Raw genomic sequence first — 13754 nt, forward strand, 5'->3', positions numbered from 1 at the left:
TTCGGGGTGGCAGGCAGTGACTAGTGGGGTACTGCAGGGATCAGTGCTTGGGCCCCAGCTATTCACAATATATATCAATGATTTGGATGAGGGAACCAAATGTAATATTCCCAAGTTTGCTGACGACACAAAATTAGGTGGGATTGTGAGTTGTGAGGAGGATGCAAAGAGGCTTCAAGGCGATTTAGACAAGTCGAGTGAGTGGGCAAATAAACGGCAGATGCAGTATAATGTGGATAAATGTGAAGTTATCCACTTCAGAAGGAAAAGCAGAAAGGCAGAGTATTATTTAAATGGTGATAGATTGGGAAATATTGATGTACAGAGGGACCTGGGTGACCTTGTAGACCAGTCACTGAAAGCAAACATGCAGGTGCAGCAAGCAGTTAGGAAGGCAAATGGTATGTTGGCCTTCATTGCAAGAGGATTTGAGTACAGGAGCAAGGATGTCTTACTACAGTTATACAGAGCTTTGGTTAGACCACAGCTGGAGTATTGTGTGCAGTTTTGTTCTCCTTACCTAAGAAAGGATATACTTGCTATAGAGGAAGTGCAGCGAAGGTTCACCAGACTGATGCCTGGGATGGCAGGACTGTCATATGAGGAGAGATTGGGTCAACTCGGACAGTATTCACTCGAGTTTAGAAGAATGAGAGGGGATCTCATTGAAATATATAAAATTCTGACAGGGCTAGACAGACTGAATGCAGGGAGGATGTTTCCCCTGTTTCTTTCTCCACAGATGCTGCCTGACCTTGCTGAGTATTTCCAACATTTTCTGTTTCTAACTCCCAGCAAAATATTGTCTTTTAATATGAGTTACATTGTTGTGTAGTCTAAGCTAATACTTTTTATTCCTGAAACTCCAGTCAAGAGGATAACCTTTTTGTGAAAGGTCTAAAATTAAATTTAAAATAAACTCACAGGGAACTGTGGGCTAGACACTGGCCTTTCAAATCTAATCCAGTTCTTAGTGGACATGTCCCTACAGCACAAACTACCCCCTAATTCAACACAAATGGACAATGTCACTCAGACAGGCCTAAGGATGATTGGTGTGCAAAGTGGAAAAGATATCACATCAGTGCAGTGGTGCATGCACTTATGAGGTTGGGCTGCAGCAATGTGCTGGGGCAGAGTAGAGGCAGATTTATTCTTCATCTAGCTGTGCTATAACTTATGACTTAGAGTGCTTAATGCTAATATTGAGTGCCTGAAACAGAAAATGTTCTATTCCCCAGCACTTAAATCTCTCAACCTTGAGGTAAGCACAAAAATGTTTTTAAAAAACTAAAGTGAGTAGCTGAGCAGTTCAATCCCTGACATTTGCTAAGTGACTGATCTCAGATGGGCTGTGACAAAGGGTGCCATTTGGCCTCAGAACCACTGGGTTAGGGAGGGATGAATCAACCAATGTTTCTGTTTTTGGATCTCCATCCCACAAGATAAGTTTGTATGGTCCTTCAGCACGTTTGATCTCATCCATCCAGACCAACCCCACCATCTTCCGATTACAATATTTAGCTATTTCGTAAAGGAGTCCAGTGGCCTGGCTTCAACCACCTTTCCTAGTCACCTGTTTCTAATAAAGAAACCGCTGTAAACCATCCTTTCAGTGCTCTCCATCACCATACACTTTTTGTATTGGTTTCAAGATCATCATTTCAGAGCTGGACTGGTTTTCAGGACATATTTTATTGAAGAGAAATGAGAAGCACATAATAAGCACTAGTCTTGTGGTTTTATAGTTCTTTTTACATTTTTACTACAGAACTGCGAAGCTGCTGGGAACAAAGTGATGGTGTGGGTCAGACATTGGCCTTTCATCTCTGGGACGTGGGTTTAAATTCTAATAGGATAAAGCTGTCTTCTATCTGCTGGGTATCGGGGTTGTTTGTGAGAGGAGATTGGGTAATCTTAATCCAGTTCTGAATGGGCAAGGGCCTACAGTACAAAGCCACATTTAATTTAGCACTAATTGGCAATCTCACACAGAGAGGCCACAGGATGTCTGGTTGGGAAATGGGAACAATGTCATATGGTACCGCAGAAGGTGCTCTTCTGAGGTTGAGGCAGAGTAGAGGGGGGAAGGTATACCTGACCTGACCTAGGAGTGCTTGATGCTGACACTAGAGTCCTGAATTTAAACTGGTGCGGCCCACGACAATGCAAATATGTGCAACGGGTGATCTTAACTCCCAGGCCTCATTTAAATCTTGCTCCGGTGACAACTGCCTGCAGTTGGTGAGGATGACAAGGATGCCGATGGGTGGGAATGGGATTTCAGGTGCAGGAGGCCGTCGCAGGGGACTCAAGGGAATGGTCCCCAGCACTAAGGTACGTTGTTGGGAATCACTCATGCACCTCCCTGGCCCACCAGAAAATCTTTTAAAAATTTTAAGCAAATCACTTACTTTGGCCTGTTCTGGCCCTGGATCCTGTCTGCCACCAGCTTTCCCAACAGTCGCGATCCCCAGTTAAAATCGCATCAGGGTCCAAATGACATAATCGGGACCCGCTATTTCAATATTAATTAGGCTCCCACCTACCTGCTGTAGGAGGCCTCGACTGCTCCGTAAACATGAGAGCTAAAATGGTGGCTGGCGCAAACGTGTTGGGAAAGCAGTGGGTAATGCCCAACTGCCATTTTAACCACCTCCCTCCCCCACCCGCACCATTCGCTTCAGGCGGGCAGGGTTAAAATTGGGGCTTAGATGCCTGCAATGGAAGAGTTCTATTCCCCAGCATACCTTAACGAGCATAAAAGTAAAAAGAGGGAAAAAAGATCTAAATCATTCATCATCACAGAAATACAACAATGTTTGGTGGATAGATTTACCAGAGAACTCACAGTAACAGCATTATGCTCACTTAGGGGACAACAGCAAAACATAGAGCAAGCCCTAGGGAGTCTTCCAGCCTAGCCCCATAAGGATAGAATGATTTCATTCTAGTTTGGATGGAACTGTACTCAATTATTTATGTGAAGATTGTTCTAAAATACTGCAGCCCTCTTAGTTTAGTCACCATGGTTAACAAATAACTAAAACAAGGCCCCAGCTGACTGGAATATAAAATGTGGTTTGAACAAAATCGTCCTTAACCATCAATCATTTTAAAAGACAATCCCTAACAGTTAGTAGGCTGAATTAGATGTATATCTTCATAAACCGTCCTTCTATCTATCTAATCTATCTATCTATCAATCAAACATTTATTGTGTCTGTTGTGTTAATTTGCTTCTGCCACAATTGTTTTCCTGATTCTTAATTGGTCATTTTCTACTTGCGTTATCTCACCAATCATTTTGTAATAAACCTTTCCCTCTAAAGTTTTGGCATGAAAAGTTTGCAGCAAAAAAAAACTTTGCCTATCAAGGAAAACAACATGTCATTAAATTGCTCTGAAACATATTGCTCCAGGTGCTCTCAGATTCAATTCTGCCTTCTCATTGACCTGGGACAGCTGGGAGATTTGAGCCACTCTCTCCAGCTCTTGCTACTTCCCATCCACTCAGAGTGCCTTAGCTTCCCTATTGTTAGGCACATACCTCCCTGTTCTTTTCCAGCCTAAGCCCTAGCTCTCTCCACTCTCTTGGACTTGGCAGCTCTGCTTTACTTCTCTCCCTAAACCTAATTTTGGACCTTTCCTTCAGAGACTCCAAAAGTGTAGAGGCCTTCCAGTGCACTTTTGCCATAACTCTGATGGTCATGTGAAGAGGCCTATGGAGAATGTGATAGGCTTCATGGAAGAGTTAAGTTTAGTGATGGGAGGAGATGGAGGAGAAACTGTGGAGGAAGAGAGGGCAGGTACCTGAACGGGGAATGACCAAGACGAAGACTGGAAGAGGGAGGGGTTGGAGGAGCAGAAGAAACAGAGTGATGCTCTCGATTCTGGAATAAAAAATTCCATGAGCCCTTCACATTTGGGCTGGGGAGGCAGAAAGTGAGACCGAATTTAACGGCAGGACCTGATTATTGTTTTTTTATGCCGTTTCCTGCTTGACCAAATTGACTGGCTGGCTAGCTGCCAGGTAGAAAAACCAGCGGCAGGAGGCCGCAGCCGGGGACGGTCCCCAGCAATCGGGAGGTGAGCAGGCTGCAGATCAGGACGTGGGTGGGGGGGGTGGTTCAGCCATCATCGCAGGAGGTGAGCAGGCTGCAGATCAGGGCTGGCGGGGTGGGGGGAGGAGGCTGCCGATTGTGGCAGGGGCTAGAGAGTGGCCATGATCAAAGGAAGGAAGGCCGAAGGCTTCCTTGAGGGGCCGGGTGTCGAGCAGCTTTCCCGAGCCTTGGGTAACCCGTGCTTCAGCAGTTAAATTATACTGTGGGAGCCTGATTTATATATGTTAATGAAGCATTTCGCCTCTCCAAGACGAGACACTCACGCAGAACACTACCTGCCGCCGTAAAAGTGGTGGCAGGCGCGTACACATCGGGTTGGGGTTGCATTTTGCGATTTTTAGGGGTTAACCTCCTCCCGACCTCCTCACACCCTCGTGGGGGTTAATATCGAGGCATTTTTGAATCCTTGCTCCAACCAATGCACTGTCCTAACCAGGCACAGCTGAACAGAAGTTAAAGGGCATGCAGGATCCCCCCCACCAGCGCTATTTAAAGGGATCATGCAGGAGTTACAGGTTCGTTGCTGGATTAGTTATTCTGGCTGCTGATACAATTGTACTTGTTTTTGGAAGTTTCCTACACTTGGGAGAAAGTTGCGATGTTATATAGAGAGTGGTCTGGCTGGTCTTGCAGTACTGTTAGTGGCATTTAAAATATTGTGCTGAACGATGTTGTTTCCAGACATGGGTGGCCTGCTAGGGCTTCCTCTGGGAACTGAACATGACTGGGAACATGCAGAGAGGCCACGCAGAGTAGGACAAGTTACGAGGAGAGGGAGGAGGCACAGGGCACTGAGCAGGAGGCCATATCCAATGAGGGCCTTCAGGAACCAATTCTCCTACCTCAAGTTCAGCAACGGCCAGTGCATCCAATGGCTGCGGTTCATGAAAGAAGCCGTGACTGAGATTTGTCAACTGCTGCAGTCTCAGAACAGCATTGCCTGTGGCTGTCAAGGTAACCGTGGCACCTAATTTTTATGGCTCTGGCTCCTTTCAGGCTGTTGCTGGCGATATAAGCAACATCTCACAGTTTGCAGTGCACTGCTGTATAAGGAAGGTCACTGAGGCTCTGTACACACTCCGAAACAGATTCATCACGTTCCCTCTGACAGAGACAAGCAGAATGAGCAAGCACGAGGATTTGCTTGCTTTGCAGGCCTCCCCATGGTGCAGGGAGCCTTTGACTGTACGCATTGTGCCATGCATGCACCATATCAGAACTCGGCCATATTCATGAGCAGAAAGGGATTCCACTCCCTTAATGTGCAGCTGGTGTGTGACCACAGGCAGCGCATCATGCAGGTCAATGCCCGCTATCCTGGCAACAGTCATCACGCCTTCATTCTGTGGCAGTCCAATTTGCTACCTATATTTCAACCAGCACGGCAAGTGAAAGGCTGACTACTGGGCGACAAGGGTTATCCCCTCATGATGTGGTTCATGACTCCAGTCCAGAACGCACACACACATGCATAGCAGGCATACAATGAGAGCAATGCCGTCACAGGGTACATCATCGAGCACACCATAGGCATCCTCAAGCAACACTTCCACTGCCTGGACCGCTCTGGAGGAGCCCTGCACTACTCAGCTGAGCGAGTATCAAGATTTGTCGTTGTATGCTGCATGCTGCACAACCTCGCCATTATGAGGGAACAGCCCTTACCACTGCCTATCCGGCGAAACCTGAGTCAGAGGCAAAGGAGGAGGAGGAAGAGGCGGAGGAGGAAGAGATGGAGGAGGAAATGAAGGAGGAGGAGGAAGTGGAGGATGAGGCAGGGAGGCAACAAAGTAGACAGGCCCTGTTTGCCAGGGCTCTGCGTGATCAGATGATTAATGAGATATACCAGTAATCTCAACGATACCTCCCCATTCGCCAACAGTCCCACACTCCCTACCTTTCCGCTCTACATGAACATTAAACCATCCTCCTTATTACACAATGCTTCCGCCTTCAGCTCATTGCAGAAATGAAAGCCAACACCAAATGCAAATCCAAATCCAAATTTATCAATTAACATATGTAATAATGAGACTACTCACTCTTGTACATTCCCTTAGTGCCTGTCGTGCATGTGCCTTTGCCTTTCCTAGTGCTCCTACGAGGTGCATCCCCAGTGGCTGGAGCATGGGTGGTGGGAGGCTGCTGACCTGCAATGAACAGTGCAGATGGCCTTAGACGATGACCTCGAGCAGCTCTGGGCCGGGAGGGCCCGGCTGCAGACTGCATCATCTTGGTCTGGGCTGCAGCAGTCTGGCCTGGCTGGCTGACAGGCAACGGCAAGGGCACTGGCGGAGTGGCAGGGGTGGGAGTAGGAATACTGTCATCCTGAAAGAGGGCAGCAAGTTCGACTGCCAAAGTGCCACTGCCACTCTCCCAGGACGGGGCCTCAGCAATCCTGGTAATCTGTTGGAGCACTGTAACACAGCAGTCTGAGCTCCAGATGCAGCATGCAGACCTTGGATGGCAGTTGTTTGTGCTGCAATGGAAGCTGAGACATTGGTCATCAGATGCTGCATCATGGTGGGTTCCACAGGTGTGCTGATGGAGGTGTCTACCCATCCCACATGAGAAAGGATGGGCTCCAAGCTCTGCGCAAAGCCCTGTGCCAAGTTGGAGCTGGACTCTTCCATGCCCCTTGACATTTTGCGCAGACTTTCTGGCAGGCTTTTCAGTGCACCAAGCATTTGGTTGTGTATGCCCATCAGCCTTCTTCTGTAGCCTGGCCCATTGAAGTCATCATTTGACTTCTCGGCAGCAGAACTAGTGTGCGACCTCGCCCTCCGGGGAGCTGACACCTGTGGTATCCGTTCACCCTGTTCTGGCACTTGCGCTCTTGTGCCTGGTGTCTCACCACGTGCAAATCCCTCCTTCATCCTAGCTCTATAGTATGCGCAGTGTCAGTATCTGAGCTGGTGGCTGTGCGTGTAAGACCGAGTGACGGTGTGACTGCATCATCACTGTCATCTTCCTCTGCCTCCTCTGATGGTGCCGGTTCCAGTTCTTGGGTATCTGAAATGACAAAGGGACACAGGTTGAGTTGTGGTGCTGGGAGAGGAGAAAGTAAGACGTCCGTGCTGACACCATCTGCAGCATGTGAGTCAAAAAGGATTGTGGGGTGAGGGAGAAGTGGGAAGCGAGAAGGAGGATTAGGTATGCAGAGACTCTCATCACCGATACCTCCAGCACGCCAGTGGCCACAGCCGCAGCGGCGGATCACCCAATGATCGTCAGCACGGTGTCCTCCATGAGGGTGAGGACCTGTCCGTCCCCAGGTCTTTCCTGCTGCCTAGTGTTATGCTCCATCTGCTCCTGCAAGAAAGAGGGAAGTGTGTCAGTGAGTGGCCTGCAAGATGTTTGGATGATGTGGTTGTCATGGTTGAATAGCTGCCAGTGTGTGTGACCTGTGGGTTGTGGGTTTGTGACTTGCAAGAGTGGTACTGTGTGAGAGTGAGCTGAAGCATCTGATTTGCAGGGTTGCGTACTGATTGAAAGAGTTGGTTGGTAGGTGGGCGATGGGGGGTGTCATACGTGGAGCAGTGGATGAGTTGGTGCAGTTTGTAGGAGATGCCACGTGACAGTTGAACGCACTCACTTTGACCAATCGTCAAATTATCGAACTTCTTCCTGTGCTGCATCCATGTGCATGGAGCGATGCTCCTGGCATTTACCTCATGCGCCACTGCCTCTTGAGCATATGTCTGGAGGGCCTCCTGCCCCCCCGCCCTCTGTCTGTCCACCTCTTCCACCAAGATCTACCATGCACTATCTGAGAACCTTGGTGCACACTCTCTCGCAGGCGCAGCCATTCTTCAATATCTTCCAGCCCAGAAATCACTTCTCACACCACTTCCTGCAGCCACAGGACACCTCCCCTTTAAGAGGTTCAGGCTGCCTTTAAGCAGTGCTGGCCACTCCCGATATGCCCCTGCTGGTGCATGCTGCCACTCACAGCACAGGTAGCACTGGCTGCACGCAGCAATCATGTAGATCATCAGGCAGCACGAATGTTACGTGCTGCCTGCGTATCAAAGACCAGGTGCAGGTTAATCACGCACTGCGATCTCCGTTAACCAATATAACCCCCATTTTGTCTGCGAGCAGCTAGTATACATGGGAAAGGCTCTGTAATTCACAAGAACTGCAGGCTTAAAATGAAAGATCATTATTAACACACTTTTAGTGTAGTACAATTCCATGGATATATGCTGCTTAAATTTTTAATGTTGGGTCTCAAAGACAGAAACAATTATTCAGACTTACCTGTCAAGTCCACCTTGGTTGTTGCCAGGGATTGGCACCCATCCAACTTTTGGATGTCAATCCCAGTGTCCAAATAAAGTTCAGTAATTTATGGGAGTCAGCAGCAAAATGACGTGTGATTTGAATATCTGGAATAGTGGGCCGTTAACTAGAGACGTGAAATGAAAATCACATTACTTTTGGAACTGCTCAGTTATGTCTCATGACAACCTGGTTGTGAGTTCAAGTCCTCCATCTGCCTGATATACACATCACAATCAATGTGGCACTTGAATGATGCTCACTGTAATAGTCCCAGGTTGCCTGGCGTTTGAATGCTTGCCTCAGTCAAGTGAATTTGAGTCCATGGCAGTTTGTGGCTGGGTCGTTCGACTGAGTGTCACAGCGAAGCAAGGCAGGGGGGAGAAAAATCTGACATTGCTCTACCTGAATCACACTTCCCATCAGTAATCATGGACTAGAACTGACAGCTGTGACTGACAGTTCACCCGGATAACAGGTAAGGTAAGGCTCTGTCCTAGTGAGCAACCTACAAGAATGGAGATTTAAAAATGAATCATTATTGGCTCCTCTGCTGCATCACTTGCTTTATCAGCAGAAAGTCCTACAGATGAAGGAGGTTCTAGTTGCAATGTGTGCTGAATTAGCTTATCTCGGAGCAGCAGTATGGACACTACAGCTGAATTGCTGTGAGTTAGGGAGGAAAATTGATCTGGATTCTCACTTCTGATTGCTATCCCATGACTTCTGCCTGAAATTATGCCTGTGTGGGTGAGGTCATGGCCAGGCTCGGCTGTGGTGCAGTCGAATACCTTGCTGACATTCAAGCTAGGATATCACATTTTGACAGAAACCCGGTGAAAGCTTGGCAGAGCAGCTTTTGAACTCTCCCATATGTTCCAGCACTGACTTTGGTGATTTTTCCAGGGTCAGTCAGCCCCGTTAGAATCTAAATTTCAAAATTTGCTTTGCAATCAAGTGCCCCTCCAATCAATAATAGCAATGCTGGATCCATTGCATCCATTGCTGTTATGGTGGTAACCGGGGGAAAGGAGATGGAGGAATGTCCCCCCCATCCTCCCTCCCCTCAACCACCATAGATTTTCCCAAAAATCAAGTGGATTTGAGCAGATCAGAGCATCATTTTATAGGGTCGTACATGAACGATGGCCATTTGGGTGAGGTACTGAATGACAACTGGCTCCATTGGAACTGTAGTTCAGCAAGGAATCAGGAGGAGCAGGGACTGCGATTAGCACCCACAGCTCGCCCGTACTATCCTAATGAAACCGGCATCGCCAATTTCTTGGCAATGATATCCAGGAATGCTCACTAGACAGTAGTCTTACTGAGGAGTTTAGATAACATCATAAACCTTGACCTGAACTCTGAGAAGAGATTACAGCCTGGAAATCAATCCTAGATATCCAATCATTTTTACAAAAAGCACATCCCTTTTTGATTGAACTCAGCCTTATCTACCCATGCTCTCGTCAAATCCCTTAATCCTTTCTCTCTTTAAAAAACGTACTTATGGCCTTTGAGCCTCATTATACTGTCCACTTCAACTGTCTTCCTGAATAACTGATTCCACAACTTTATTAACCATTGTGTGAAAAAGTTCTACTTGACTTCTCTTCTTACTCCTAACTTTCCAGGTTTTAATTTAAGTTCCATGGTAAATGTTAGACATGGTTTTATGTCATTCACTCTCCTCTTTTCCCCAACAGGTATTGCCTGGGGTAATACCTCTGCTGAAATGGCAGACAAAAGATTTTCATACAAATATCATAAGCATTCATCCGCTAATATTACCAACAGGAACTACTAGGCTTATAAATTTGAATACGTTTTAGATTAGTTTACATTGTATTTTGTGACTGTGGTTTCTCACTGGTGAAATGAACTATGAATCAGTCTATTCATTACAAGGAATGCTATACCTCAACGGGATTTCATCAATAACAACAGCAGCAATTTGCATTTATATAACATCTTTAAAGTAGGAAAACGCAACACTGTGCTTCCCAGAAGCGAAATCAGCCAAAAATCGATGCCAATCCAAAGAAGGAATATTAAGTCAGGTGACTAAAAGCTAGGTCAAAAAGGTGAGTTCTAGGGAGGGCTAAACAGAGGAGAGTGAGGTGGAGAGGCAAAGAGGTACAGGGAGGAAATTCCAGAGCATATGGCCTAGGCGGCTGAAGGTACAGCTGCCAATTTGGTGGGACAAAGGAAGTAGAAGATGCACAAGTGGGCACAGAGGGAGAAAAATTGGATAGGGCCCGTTTTTGGGCGGGGTAGCATGATCCACTATTATCCTGCGCCCAATGGCCCCTGCGCAGGCAGGACGGGATTTTCGTCAGGCCTGAGGATTTACCTGCAATCTGCGTTGGAAATCAGCGTTGAACGAGGATTCCATGCAATTCGCACTTTCCACCAGAAGGGGGAGCTCCAATCTCTTAAAGGCAGTCTGTCTGTTGGAAATCTCTGAAAGGTAGCTAGTACCTGTTATTTGCTGAAAATAATAGTCTGCTGTCTGCACAGAGTTTGAACAGAGATCGGTCAAGGCAGATGTAAAGCACATATGCAGGTCCCGTCTCTATGTTTACACACTGTTGAGTTATGTTAAAACATTGAATAAAGGTTGCGCACCACTAAATCCCACATCCTTCAATCTGCATGCCAGACATCATCAATCTGCAATCTGAGTTTGTACGAGGTCCGCGAGAGTGCGTGCACCAACGTTCTCTGCTGATGCACCAGAGGCCTTGGTGCAAGAGGTGGACAGAAGGAGAGACATCCTATATCCGCAGTGGAGGGGGTGGGGCGCGGGCAAGAGGTCCTCCAGACATATACCCAAAAGGCAGTAGGGGACGAAGTCAATGCCAGGCGCACAGCATCATGAACATGGATGCAGTGCAGGAAGAAGTTCAGTGCTTTGATATGAGTGCTCAAGGTGAGTGAGGTCAACTGTCAAGTGGCATCAACTTCCAACTGCACCACTAGCTGCATCCACTGCCCCACGCACTAAACCCCCCATCACCCACCTACCAACAAACTCTTTCCATCAGTACTCAACTCTTCCAATCAGACACTTCCTCTCGCCCTTACAAATTACCACTGTTTCAAGCCGCCGACCCACAACTCACAGGCCACACACACTGGCAGCTATTCATACGTGACAGGCACATCACCCAGACACACGTCCTGTTTTCTTGCAGGAGAAGGTAGCGCACAACAGTAGGCAGCAAGCGGCATTGTCATTCAGCCCCTCGAGCCTGTTCCGCCATTCACTAAGATCATGGTGGACCTGTGACCTCACTCCATATACCCGCCTTAGCCCCGTATCCCTTAATACCCTTGGTTCACAGAAATCTATCAATCTCAGATTTAGAATTCACAATTGAGCTAGCATCAACTGCCGTTTGCAGAAGAGCTTCCCAATCTTCTCCCAACCTTTTCATGTAGAAGCATTTCCTAACTTCACTCCCGCACTTCCTGGCTCTAAATGCTAGGCTATGTCCCCTAGTCCTAGTATTCAAGTATAGGAGACCTCCAAAAACAGTTACAAATGTCTCAGCATCCGGAAGCAATAATCCAGGCACTAACCTGTAAATCCTGCATGGTCCCTTTAAATAGTGCAGATCGGGGGGTTCTCCAGGCACTCTAAGATACATTCAGATGGTTGGGGTTAAGATTGTGCGTTGAGTTGAGCGTTAAGTCCCAAAATGGTGTCTATCCCTTTAAATTAGCGTTGCACACTGATTGAAGCCATTTTCTCCCTACTTTACATGATTCCAGCGTTCGTTATCTGCGCCTGCGCTAATTCCTATACCAAGATGGCGTCTGGGGCACGTCACGCTGGAAACATGCGCGTGCATTCAAGATGCCATCTTGGATGTCGGAGCGGCCGTGTAGCGCCGAAACAACGGGCGCTACAAGGTCCAATTTAGCGTCCAGAGTTCTCGAACAGTGTAGGGCTGGAGGAGATTACAGATATAGCCATGAAAGGATTTAAACATGAGGATGGAGGATGAGAATTTTAAATTTGAGACATTGGGGACTAGGAGCCAAGCAAAGTGGCAGTGTCATTCAGCCCCTCGAGCCTGTTCCGCCATTCAGCAAGCAAAGGGGTGATGGGTGAGCGGCATTTGTTGTGGGATAGGATTACGGGCAGCAGAGTTTTAATGAGCTCAAGTTAATGGAGGGTGGAAGATGGGAGGCCAGCCAAGAAAACATTGGAATAGTTGAATTTGGAAGTGACAAAGGCATAAATGAGGGATTCAGTATCAGATGGGCTGAAGCAGGAGCAGAAGCAGAAGCAGGGAATGTTACAGAGGTGGCTTCTATGGATTCAACCAGATACAGTGTCTGGGAAGGGGGATAGAATCAATGGTGAGGGTACGGAGTTTGTGGTGGGGATCAAACACGATGGCTTCAGTCTTCCCAATGTTTAACTGGAAGAAATGGCAGCTCATCCAGGACAGGATGTCGGACAAGCAGTCTGACAACACAGAGTTAGTGGAGGGGTCAAGAGAGATGGTGGAGAGGTAGAGCTGGATATCATTAGCGTATGTCTGGAACTTGACCCCATGTCTTCGATGACATCACCAAGAGGCAGCATGTAGATGAGGAAGAGGAGGAGACCAAGGATAGATCCTTGGGAGACTCTAGAGGTAACGGTACAGGGGAGGGAAGAGAAGCACTTGCTGGAGATTCTGTGGCTACAATTGGATAGGTAAAAGTGGAACAAAGTGAGGGCAGTCCCACAGAGCAGGACAATGAAGGAGAGGTGTTGGAGGAGGATAGCGGTCAACCGAGGGGCGATACTGCATTATAGTCATAGAGGATGTAATTTGTGATTTTGATTAGGGTCGTTTTAGTGCTATGGCAGGGACGGAAACCTGACTGGAGAGATTTAAACATGGAGTTGCGGGAAAGATGGGCACAGATTTGGGGGTGACAACATGTTCAAGCATTTTGGAGATGCCCCTGGATTCCTGGGGCTTTCTTATGGGACTGGAGCCCGACCATTTTCTTTTATGCATGCCTGGGGATGTGGGCGTCACTGGCAAGGCCAGCATTTATTGCCTGTCCCTAGTTGCCGTGAGAGGCCGGTGGTGGGCCTTCTTCTTGAACCAATGTAGCAATTGTGTCTGAGAAGCTTGAAGCCTCTCCTGATTTTTCTGCCCCTACTACCGACACAAGGCCCTGCCAGGGGGTGGGTCTGCGCTCGGTCTGACCCTAGGCCATTTAAAGGGCTTGGGACATGAAATCCAAGTGCTCTTAGAACTGGACAGGGACAGTTAATATGAGCTTCAGTGTTCAAGCTGTTTAGCACCCAGTCAGAGGGGGACCAGGAAAAAT

This window comes from Heptranchias perlo, chromosome 4, assembly GCF_035084215.1.
Source record: "Heptranchias perlo isolate sHepPer1 chromosome 4, sHepPer1.hap1, whole genome shotgun sequence".
In the NCBI taxonomy this organism is placed as follows: domain Eukaryota; kingdom Metazoa; phylum Chordata; class Chondrichthyes; order Hexanchiformes; family Hexanchidae; genus Heptranchias; species Heptranchias perlo.